This window comes from Pyxicephalus adspersus, chromosome 3, assembly GCF_032062135.1.
Source record: "Pyxicephalus adspersus chromosome 3, UCB_Pads_2.0, whole genome shotgun sequence".
NCBI lineage: Eukaryota > Metazoa > Chordata > Amphibia > Anura > Pyxicephalidae > Pyxicephalus > Pyxicephalus adspersus.
In genome coordinates this window covers 22398783-22408625 of record NC_092860.1, presented here as the reverse complement: position 1 = coordinate 22408625, position 9843 = coordinate 22398783, and the positions used below count along the sequence as shown (strand labels likewise).

The window sequence follows — 9843 nt, the reverse complement described above, 5'->3', positions numbered from 1 at the left end:
TGATAAAAGGAACATATTTATCTCTGTAAAAGATATAAATATTTATATGCAATGTTGAATATTATTAAATACATTGAATATTATTAAATACATACATGTAGAAATACATTAATATGATGTGTCAATGTAAAAAAACAATACAGTATGAACAGAACAAATAATTCTTATCAATCTAGGGCATACAGAAGGACAGATTAATATGTATGATGTCGCTATTTGTTCTAGGTATTCAGCATGTGCCACTGTGATTTGACTGATGTCATATTCATCCTTAATTATTGTCTCAGTCTGTACAGAGCACAACTCAACAGAGAGGGGAATAGGAAAACCAGAGAGAGATTGCATTGCTGAGTTTTTAAACGGCAAGGTATTTGTAATGCAAATATCAAAATAACGATGATTTTATCTTTTATAAAAGCATTTACATTAAATTGTTGTTCTATAGATGTTTTTATAAAGGGGGAAGTATAGTAGACAGTCATATTAAAAATTGCTTACCAGTTCATGTGTTTTGAAAACTTGATTCCCAATAATTGTTTGCAGTTGTATAGGTACATAAGGGCAGCCATATTTATCCTCTACATTTAAAGGATCTGCTTCTGTGAATCTCAACGGTAGCCAAATTAAATATAAACTCTGAAGCATTGTATGGACAGAAATCTAATGTAGTGTAACCGTTCACTGACATTGTTTAGGAATCTGCTATGCGGAAACAACAGAAGCTAAGGCTACGTACACACGTGCAATAATTGTCATTGGAAACAAATGTTTAACAAGTGATCGTTGGATATAATCGAAACAAAAAAAGTGCACAGTGACGCCGATGAACGAGGGATGTAGCTGGAAACAAACGATCATCCTGGCGGATCAGTTTGAGAGCAATCATTCAATATCTATTGTGTTCAGTGATACACTTGCCTGGTACACGTCACTTCCTGTATCGTTAAAATGATCGTATCTAGTGTGTGTACATAATTACATAGTTACATAGTAGGTTAGGTTGAAAAAAGACATAAGTCCATCACGTTCAACCCCTAGGGAAATTAACATATCCCAGATATAAAACCCTATAACATAGTTGGTCCAGAGGAAGGCAAAAAAACCCTGGTATAATTTGCTTCAACGGGAAAAAAAAATTCCTTCCTGATTCCATGAGGCAATCGGATGTTCCCTGGATCAACAATCACTGTTATTTTTACTTTAAAGCCTTAATACCAAGTTATATTCTGTGCTTCTAGAAAAGCATCCAACTTTTTCCAGCAATCTATAGTAGTTGCTGAAACTACTTCCTAAGGGAGCCGATTTTCACAGACCTTACAGTGAAGAATCCCTTCCTTATCCGGAGCTTAAACTTCTTTTCCTCCAGACGCAAAGAGTGCCCTCTTGTTCTTTGTAAAAATTTCAAAGTGAGTAATGGGGAAGAGAGTTCTCTATATGTACATAACTGCTGGAATATATTTGAACGATCGTATTTTTACAGCGTATACAGTATCATGCACTATAACGATTCAAAATAATTGTGCATAATTGTTTATCTGTTGTTAGTCCTTTGATTTCTAACAACAATTATTGCACATGTGTACCTAGCCTTACAAATGTTACTGTTTACTATTGAGGATGATTCATTGGGGTACTTGCTCATCCTCCTCCCTCTGCCCTCCAGACAGAACAGCACTGACTGTAGAACTGGAAACATCACTACATCTGTAAAGTTTCTTACATGGAGATCATTTAAGTAACAGGACTTCTTGTTGCAGGCTGACAACAGTAAGTCACTGCTGTGAAATGAGCAGCAGCGTTGTCAGCCTGCTGTGCAAGTTCCTTTACTTTTTTTTTCCTTTACTTTTACTATTACTCATCATGCTGTCCATCTGAATTAAATCTTTCCATCGACATAGCATCTAGCTATTCTTTATTCTATCCAATACTATAGTAACATTTTGGCTGGATTTGGTTTTTTCATTTTTGGTTTGTTTCATTCCTAAAGGAGACAATTATTTTGTAAAATAATGACCAATTGTAAAGTGGCTGGATGAATTCACAAAAGAATGAATATGCTGTTGCAAAGACTGTTGACCCACATAGAAAACTATTTTTTTCCTGGAAAAAACACAATTAACTTGGTTGCCAGGAATTCACATCAACCTAATGGCCCTGAGCTACAGTCAGTCATTAAATAGAAAGCTTACTTTATTGCTTGATGCAACAGGTTTTGTCTCCCCACCAGACAACCTGTCCCACAAATCCACTTCTATTTTCTGGTTATGCGGTCATCCACTATTCAACATCATTAAGTGCCATGCAGGACCAGAGATGGGAGCGTCGAGGGCCAACATGAATACTAGGAATGGAAAGGAGCTGGCAACTTTCAGGGGAGCAAGTAATAAGGTAATTGTTCTTCACTTACCAAACCCCTATTCCCAGACAAAACCCTTACTACCTAGAAGGAGAGCCACAAAATGCCATTGCTGCAGTTCATAATTAATAAATAAATTTACCCTGGCTATGTAGATTTAGAGCATCAAATACATTTTTTATTGCTGGGGCACATTGGTGACCATGCTGTATGGATTGTGTGTTACAGAGAAAAGACTGCCATGATCCGGAACAAATTTTGTGGCAGAGGATCCCAACACATGAGGTGAGTCTGTTCTTTATGTCAATGTGCTCTTTAATTTGAGAATATTTTTCTATGACCTCCAGCACTAGGAACCTTGTGCTAATATGACACAATGCTTGCTATAATTACCTATTTAAAAATATATCAGAGACCCTTGTCATGCTTGCTGCTAAGCAGACCATTGCATTTCATTACATGCCAAGTTTTGGAAGGTCAGAAGCTTAAGAGTACACTATGTGCATGGTAATCTAAATACTGCAAACCCGACTTACACTTTAAAGGAACGAGTGAGGACAGAAAGAAATGATTTGTTGGCTTAGTTTTTAATGATACAGATCAGATTTGTCATCTTAATTCAGCCTTCACTACCTAAAGAGCTAATGATCTTAAATGTGTTTGGAGAATTAGACTTCACTGGATGCATTCTAGTTTATTTTACTTGTTAAATAGTAACACAAGTAACTAAGTGATATTATTTATTATTTCTTCCAGCCTAAATTGGGCAAATAATATACTGGAACTACCTGACCTTTATCTTTTGACATTATTATTATTATTTTTCACCCCATTTATGCAATTTACAGGTAAAAAAAGAATATGATGGGCACAGAGTTTGCACCTTTGAAATCAAGAAAAAAATGGTAGCTTCAATATTTTTATCATCAAAGTTAGTGAGTGACTAGTAAGATAGGCTTTAAATAAGTCATAATCTACATCCAAAGATATTCAGACATATAAAGGGGGCACATCCTACCTATCACTTAGCTAAAACAGGAGCCTGAAATGACAATGGTGGCCTTTCTCACAGGGAATGTATGGGCATATGAGTGACACGATTGCTTGTGCTCACGAAACCTGATATCACTTCAAGTGGTTTGAAATAGCAAGGATAAAATAAAAATCTGATCAGTAAAAATCTCATTAAAAAGGTAAATTATCCATAAGGCTTACCTCTGGGATCTGAAAAAAGAATTTCTTGCATTGGCGATGCACCTACACCGCAAGGGTTACATGCGATCAGACTTCTAGGTTTTGGATGGACCCTCATTGTCCTCCCTTACAATGCAGGACCATTTGTCCTGCATTTTAGGGGATGAATTTAGCACCTGTGACTGTAGCACTGAGCACTGAGTGACTTATGAAGAGGCTGCAAAGACGGGTCCTGGGGAGTTTGCTGGAGCAAGGCAATAAAGTAAGTACAGTTACTCCTTACATCTACCCTAGGCCTATATGAGCACATTCATCCTGTTATCTGGGGGTTAACCCCACTGCAAGGGTATTTTTTTTTATTCCTGGACTGGTTTTAATGCCCATTTGTTGCCTATAAGAGACATCAAGAACATTCTTGGCAACTGAAAGCTATATGCTTTCAGAAAAACAGGAAAAGTTAAAAGTAACGATGCGGGAAGTCCTAGCAGGAAGGAATTTGGCACTTTGACATAATATTTTACCTTTGCATACCATGTATTCTGAAAACACAGCAAACTATTATGCAATGCTTGAAGAATGGAGGGTTCTATTGTTCTTCAGGGAGTAAACCTCATATACAAAGGCAGACATAATTATATTCGACATTTGCCAGGCTAGCTGGAATTATGCTGCTCATATATAACACTTTAGTCTTGATTGATTGTGCAATAAAAACATAGAAGAGATCCTTTCATCAATTTAAACACTGCAGGTAAAAGTACAGACAAATCAGTCAAATGCTTACTTAATGTTTTGTTTCTTTACAAAAGTTGCTTTTTGTTGGCCTGCAATGTGCTTTAGAACTTTATAGAAAATCTAACTACTCCAGGAGAGTCAATTTCCTAACATGACCACCTTCCACCTTGTGCTTCCTTTCTGGGAGGGTCTAATTACTGTGTGTGCTGGCCAAATTACTTTTCCCATCCCCTTACCCCCAACCTAACCTTTTTCTTATTAGTGGTAAAGGAGCCATCGGGGTACTATAGAGCAGTGTTTCTTAAACTTTCGGTCGGGACCCAAACTGATGTGTTTGGCATAGACCACCGCTTGATTTTGTGTCCAAGTGAGAAATCAGCAGATTATTGTTGAGTCATAGCACAGGGACTATGATTGACAGAACGGACATGTATGGGATACTGAAGCGTGTCCATTGCAGGGGGGTGAGGGCAACTATCCAGAAAAGATTGTCAGGTAAAGAGACCTGGTGCTAGTTGCAATTGTGTTCTTCTGAAACAAAAACAATTAAGATTTTATTTCTCTTTGCTTATCTAAAGCTTGCAAAATGGAAATGAGTGCCTGCAATGTAGTGGCCAAATTCTTAGTATTATTAATATTGTTAAACAGTATTTATATAGCACCAACATATTATGCAGCGCTGTAATAAAAAACCTTAAATGTAGAAAATGAAAAAAGCTTTTTCAATCAAAACAAACAGGAATAGGCAATGTCAGATTAACTGGATACAGAGTCAATTTATGAGACAGTACGGTAGAGACTATGTAGGTAGCTAGCTTTATATCACCAGTCTAGCCAATATTCTTTCGTAGTTCTCATGTGGTTCTCATGTGTCCTTGGTTCCCCCATAAAGTAGTGGATGTATTAAAATACACATCTGCTTTGATTGCTGTTTTATATATTTTATATTTTTATTTTAAATCTAAAATTACAATATTAAATTATTATAGCAAAATTTTAAAAGCAATCAGGTTGATAACTGATTGTGAAATTGGCAAAAATGTGCTTGCACAGTGCACTACTTTTCATTTCCCCTTATCTCTAAATTTCCTAGCAAGTGGGCCAATCATATCTGATCATGTGACACTCAAAGTAGAAAGAACAATAGACTACATTATCCAGCATCCCTGCATTACAATAGAAACTATTTGGAGATAAGATGTGTAGAAGGTAGATGGTGAACTGTTGTAACATTTGTAAGATCTCATCTGATAACAGGAAAATTAAAACGTGTTAAGGCTCCTATAGTACAGCTACAGAAAAGCACAACTACACAATGTTTTTTTTGAATTTTGAAAAGTACATTTTCAAGTACAACACTTGTATATTACACTAATTAACAAAATACTTTGATAGTGCTTCTTGTTTGAATGTTAGCTATAATTGGGCTGAAAATTAAATAATGATGTATAACTTTTACTGCAGTAAAAATGAATATTTGCTGTTTAAATAGACAACATGGGTCAGTTTACTTTAATGTCAGCATTCCACTCAACACACTACCTCACTATTAAACTTTGAATGATCCCATGAAAAGATATAGACTGCAAATACATAGAATTAACACCTAGTATTGATGTATTTTTATTTTCCTGTTAATTCTATTTAATCAGAAATAAATGATTCATAATTAACCTTTATTGCAGTATCACGGCACAAAATGACTTGCAAGAACTCGTAACCCCACAATAACTTTAAAGAGGAACTGAACTCTGGAAGCTTTTCTTTGCAAATGAAGGGCAAATGACTAGTCACCAATATTGTCTATATTTCCAGAGTTGAAATCTTCCCCATTACTGGCTAATCTTGCCCTGTTTTTCAAGACATCTGTCTGTAAACTGAATCTCAAGAGACAGAGGTTCATGCAGCAAGGCAATGATCCTAAAAACACAAAACATTCTACTGAAGAATGGTTAAAGAAGAGTAAAGTGGATGTTCTGAAATGGGCAAGTCCTGACCTTAATCCACCTGAAATGCTGTGAAAAAGCAAACTAAAGTCAGCAGTTTGTGAGAGCAAACTCACCAACATCCAAGAACTGAAGCTGTTCTGTATAGAGCAATGGGTTAAAATACCTCCAAGTCGATATGCAGGACTGATATTTAGTTGCAGTTATTGAAGCACAAGGGGGGGGGGGGGGGGGTCACACAAAATACAGAGAGCATGATTCACTTATTTTTGTTACATATAAATGTGTTGTTGGATAATGTTTTTTCAATATACACATGATCAAATATAATTTTTTGTTTCATTGGTTTACCTAGGTTTTGCTCATCTATTTTTAGGGCTTTTTTGAAAAACAGATGATGTTTTAGGTCTCATTCATACAAACATTTTAAATGGTTCACAAACTTTCAAGCACCACTGTATTTGCTTTTAACATAATAAAACTGAGCTCTGGGGATTTCTTTTTTTCTAGTTTATGCTTTTTATGAGATAGTTTAGGAATTTTTACCAAACTACCATACACACATATATATATATATATATATATATATAATTATATATATGTATACATAAATAAAAACTAAAATATCAGTACAAAACATGGTATAAAATCCTGTAATTAATGAAAATTGCACTATTTATATATGGTCCGATGAAGCGGATGGTGAAACACATCACCAAGTCTTTTAGGGATGAGCGAGAATGCCTCTGGCATTCTTGCAAAAATTTCCTCGAACTTCCAATGGTTCTGCGAAATTTCGGCAAACCGATTTCGCGAAACTATCGGAAAAGGAAATTAAAACAGGAGGATTCCCAGAGCTGCATTCAGCTCTGGGAATCTCCCTGTTTGCGATCCCTGGGGCACTAGGGGGTTAATTAACCTCTAGTGCCCCGGGGAATGCACACTCTTCTCAACGAATGCAGCCACAGCTGCAATCATAGAGAAGATGCACAGCAAAGGGGAACCTCCTTACATTGTAATATAAGTATCTCTTACAAATGATACATTTGTTACAGATACAAATGTATCATTTGTAAGAGATACTTATATTACAATGTCAGGAGGTTCTGAGGTCCGGGGATCGCAGAGGATTTCCAGGGCTGCATCATGCAGCCCTGGAAATCCTCCTGTTCGGCGAGAGCTTGACCTCTCGACAAATCAGAAGGCCGTTCTTGCTTATTTTCGGTAAGCGAGAAAGGCCCGATTCGCTGCAAGATCGAACTTAATATTCTCGCTCGCTCATCCCCAATGGCTTTTGATGGCTAGAGTTTTGCCTTGTCATTCTTTGCCAGTACAGGATTTTACCCCATGTCTTGTACTGATATTTTAATTTTCATATATGCATAAATAAAAGTTCAATTTTAAATGTATGTTACTTTGTTGAATGTCCCTAAACTACCTGATCATGTATGGGGGTTTAAAGTTTCAGTATTTATACTTAAATTTGAGGTAGTGGGACTGACTAATATATTTGATTAGTAAAAAATTCACCAGAGCATCCAAATTATTAGAAATCTAAAGCCCATACCATTTACTGGAATCCTCTTTGTAGAAATCATAAGACTTAGGCTAGCACTAAGTGTACACCTTCCAAAAGGGTGCTCGTTGCCTAGCTGGGTCTGACTTTATTACTTGAAACTGGAAAAGTGTTGTAAATAAGTGTCTAGAAGTGCCAAACTATTTGGTCCTGATTTGTTAAAGCACTTCAATACTGGAGATGGCAGATTATTCTAAAAGAACCTAGGTGATTCAACAAACCTGGAATTCATTGCTTTAAAATCATTTGCTTTTAGCTAGTAAATGTTTTCAATCCTGGAGCAGATTCAGTCCAGGTTTGCTGGATCATCCAGATTCTCCCATAGTCTATTTTTTCCAATCTTAAATATCTTTAATAAATCAGACCTCTTATCTCTATGCTTGTTCCAAGTCAGTTACTGAAAAATTACTTAAACCAAAACATCAACATGAGGGCCCGGGAATAATATTTTAAAAAGGAGAATACAGAAATGGATTGGAATAATAATGAAAATAAAGAACTTTCTGGCTTCAGAATAGTGGAAGTTTTTACTTCATGTGGTTAATAACTGACTATGGGACTTTGGATTGTCTGTTATTGGAGCAAAGGGCAGATCAGTGTGTCAAAGGGGAAATAATACGTTTTTATATGTTTACTTAAAGACTGACTTTACTTATACATTATACTTTACCTATACTTTACCGCTACCCTCCATTTAAAAATTCAGCAATATTTCTGATAGACAAAGCTCATGTTTCAGCCTATGAAAAGATGTCTGTCTAAATAGGTGTTAAATAAATACCTAATGGCACTTTGAGTCATGGGAAAACTATTTGTTCTTCCCTGTGTGCAGGAAGGAAGCTTCATACCATTAGCAAGTGTTTTTGCCAACGTAGATGTGGTGTTTGGGGGGGACGTAGGCAGTAGCTGCTGAGAACACTGATCTCAAGGGAGAACTTTAAGGAAAACCTTTCTTAATGCGTGATCAGTGTACTCCTTAGAGCTGTTCACAAATGGGCATCTATTTGGCATCATTGGCATTAGCTCAAAAATGAAATTTAGGTGAGTACAGTAAAATTCCTAGAACATTCACACCAATCTATAATTGTGTGACGGAAGTCTTCTTTCACCTTGCCTACAGAAAAGGAGAGTCCTTCTTCAGGTACCTAAGTCACTGCATAGGTGACAAGGATAATTCCTATTGATTGTCCAGCGGTGGGCTCTCCCCAGGAATGAAGCAGCATGATACCCTCGAAAAGGGCAATTGGCCTACTACTAGTCATCACTCCCAGGAGCAGCTGTGTTTAGATACAATGATGGTGGAGTAAGGGAAAAATTAGAGGTACACGACCATATATGTATTTAAATCTAAAAAATGTACTTGCACTCCGAAATTTCTATCAATAAGTTCACCTATACACTGGTAAGTAGGTTAGATTCCTCAATCTTAGTCTTTCATACTGGTTGCCTACAGAGGTACCATCACTGACAATAACTGAGATGGCAGACAGAGGAGGAGGAAAGTGACTGCACCTGCAAGTAAGAAAACGAGTGTGGTATCCTGGCTTATGGTACAGTGAAAACTGCTCCCTCATGGGAATCTTCCAGGTCCATGTGTTTCAACAGCAGTATTAAATTCCCATCAGGGAATATATGAGGGAATGTTAGCTTATCTTTTATATAAATAGATCGCAACATGTAATAAAAAAGCCCTTATATGATATACTGTAAAATAATCCTCCAACTGATGATTAATAACATAGGATGAAGACACAAAAAAAGGCACAAAAGTTTTTTTTTGGTGTGACTGGTGAGTTCACATCGGGAAAATGATTGGCAGTCTTTGCAAAACTGATTTGTTATTAATTTCTCCTCGATTTTTTAGAACACTGTTAGTATATACAGAAGTGGTGCACTTACTATGTTTTATGATCAGTAAGAATGACTGAACTACCTAAAACAAGGGCATACAGATTAACTTATTTACCTAATATTAGGTGCTGTTTTTTTTAGTATTAGTTGTATTAGTATGTTGTGGTTTGGTTTGAGTGTCAAGC

The 9843-nt window shown here is 36.4% G+C and overlaps 1 long non-coding RNA gene across 1 annotated transcript; it reads left to right on the top strand.

Annotated features, from left to right (window-relative positions):
- Positions 1 to 2231: 2231 nt before the first annotated feature.
- LOC140327673 (uncharacterized) lies at positions 2232 to 6437 on the top strand. Its single transcript, XR_011920070.1, has 3 exons — positions 2232 to 2388; positions 2585 to 2641; positions 5971 to 6437. It is a non-coding gene; the product is annotated as an uncharacterized lncRNA (long non-coding RNA).
- Positions 6438 to 9843: the final 3406 nt, after the last annotated feature.